Genomic DNA, 2,674 nt, shown 5'->3' with positions numbered 1-2,674 from the left:
GTGGTAAATTTCCGATTGAAATTGTGTTCCCAAATAATGTGCTTGAGTTCTTACAGGGCATACCACACAATGGTGACTCGGGTTTAACATTTGGCCTGTTCATTATACTAAATACATTGTCTGCACTATACTCAAGTTTGATTGCTTGATATTCACTTTAGGAAAATATAGCTATAGTGGATTTTTGTTTGTTTTTTTGACAGAGAGAGGGACAGATAGGTACAGACAGGAAGGGAGAGGGATGAGAAGCATCAATACTTTGTTGTGGCTCATTAGTTGTTCATTGGTTGCTTTCTCATATGTGCCTTGAATGGGGAGCAGTAGTAGAGCGAGTGACCCCTTGCACGAGCCAGCAACCTTGGGCTCAAGCTGGTGAGCTTTGCTCAAATCAGATGAGCCTGCACTTAAGCTGCCAAACTCAGGGTTTACTCCGCATCTCAGTTTGACACTCTATCCACTGTGCCACCACCTGGTCAGGCAGCTATAGTGTTCTTTATCATGAACACAGACAGGCTACAAACAGTCCTAATAACTCCCATATAGCCAAACTGTTACCTCATGACTGCAAATTTAAAAAATAACAGGTGACAAGTATATATATTTCCCCAGAGTTTTGTAGTGCAAAATGCTTTAGCACTATTGATGTTTTTGCTGTGACTTCTCCAAAGAAATAAAAAACTAAACACATGCTTACAACTGCCAAAAGGGATTTCCAAGAACTAGCACCTTTAAAAAAGAGGGTTCACTAAAACATAACTGGAGCTGAATCTTCATAACCTCAAATTATTTTACAAGTATACCCTGGCCTTTTATTTTAAACTGTCATACAGTTAAGTAAAAGCAATCAGGAGCTCTGGAATTTTACTTTGAAGAACTGGAGTGTGGAACACGTTTAAGTTTGGACAGACTCCCAGCAGAAAGTTATTTCTCAAGTATCTTCTCTACAGAAGTTGTATTCATTACTAGGTATATATTATTTCACCAAGTGACATGGGACAATGGGCCCCTGACACCACTGATGTCAAACACATAATGATGTAACTGAGTATATTTTAGTGTCTTAATTAAAGCATATTAAAAAATTTCTATATGCAAGATGATACCACTTTTCTAAGTTCATCACCAAGTAAGTAATGCAGGTTCACAGATAAATTACTCTCAGTTTAACTATATGCAACAGTCATACCAATAACTTCTTTTTTATATTTTGCATAATAATGGTTTAAAAAGTTTAACCGTCATGTTCACAATTGTCATTTTCAAGCATTTTTAAATTATATGAAATAGGCTTTTTTACCATTCCCCACCTACTTTAATAGTTTAAGAAAGGCTGCCCTCAGAACACAAGCTCATACATTACTTTCAGGACTGTGATAATGTAGGCAATTACGAAATAGGTTCAACTTCGCTTCTTGGTGAAGCCACGTTAATTTCTTTTTTAAGTGAATCTGACTTTCAATGCAGTTTGAATTCATGCTTTAGTGTTATATAACACTTTCCAAAATGTTAAAGTAATTTCAGTCAATTCAGCCTTTAATGGCAATGCTTATAAATTACAAGTATCAGTACGGTCAAAAGAAGAAAGGAGTTGGGGCTTTAATTATAAAATGTAGCATCTTTCTATGATTTTCTTGGCTAAATGTTTCTTTCTTTTATTTTTCCATTCTCTTCTATCTTCCATCTTTCTGACTCAAATTTCCCTCATTAAAAAAATAAATAATAAATAAAAAATAAAAGCCTTTCAACAGTAACGCATCTTTTTGCAGATGTTTCCACATTGTTAACATTTCACTGACTGGCTCTGGTTGTCACCTCTTCTCCACAAACCTGGCATTTATCTTCTAAACCTGATTTGTTACCATCCAATAGAAATGATACTTCCTCAGCTTCTTTCACTCTTAAAATCTGCTCGCTGAGGTCAGCTCTGGTTGCAAAGGATTCCGTTTCTGTAGCGACATCACGCAGAGGAAACCTTCCGCACTCCAGACTAGCTGTCTGTCATTGCAGGTAGTCCTCCTGCTTAGTTGGATCCAAATTATGAATCTGCACTTCCTCCCCATCCAGCACTCCCTTTTCTGACAGCTCTCTGCTTTGATAGGCTCGTAGCCCTCCATAGACTCATCTTACAGGAGCTGTAGAGTCAGAGAGGTCTTGCTAACACCACCACTACTCATCATGATGACTTTGGACAAGGCACAAGAATTCTAACCCTTGAACTCATTTGAAGCCATTTTGTATCATAGAGTTTTCACCAAAGGATAAAGAAGAATCCATACCACAAACCAGTTTGCTGCCTCGTGAGCACAGGCAGGAAGCCAGCCGAGGTGGCTTATGTTCTCCACCCTTGTCTGGCAGGCTCCAGGTCAGGAGCAGCAGAAGGCTGATTTTAATATTTTCCCCTCTGTATTGAATCTGTTGGGGTGACACTGGTTAACAAAAATATGTTTCAGGTGCACAGTTCTACAACACATCATTATTTTTTCATTTTTGCTTAATCCCTTAAGCCACCTAACACCTCCTCCCAGCCGTCAGCCTGTTCTCTATCTATGAGAATATTTCTATTTGACTTATAAATTTATTTTGTTCATTAGATTCCACATATGAGTGAAGTCAGAGGGTATTTGCTTTTTCTGACTGACTAATGTCACTTAGCATAATGCTATCCAGGTCCATC

At 38.1% G+C, this 2,674-nt stretch overlaps 1 pseudogene; it reads right to left on the bottom strand.

The window, feature by feature from the left end:
• Positions 1–1,600: 1,600 nt before the first annotated feature.
• LOC136320426 (ras-related protein Ral-A pseudogene) lies at positions 1,601–2,231 on the bottom strand (annotated as a pseudogene).
• Between the last annotated feature and the right edge of the window lie 443 nt (positions 2,232–2,674).

The sequence above is a fragment of the Saccopteryx bilineata genome, chromosome 1 (assembly GCF_036850765.1).
Source record: "Saccopteryx bilineata isolate mSacBil1 chromosome 1, mSacBil1_pri_phased_curated, whole genome shotgun sequence".
Lineage (NCBI taxonomy): Eukaryota > Metazoa > Chordata > Mammalia > Chiroptera > Emballonuridae > Saccopteryx > Saccopteryx bilineata.
Note: the sequence above shows the minus strand (reverse complement) of the source record. Positions and strands in the feature narration are given on the sequence as shown.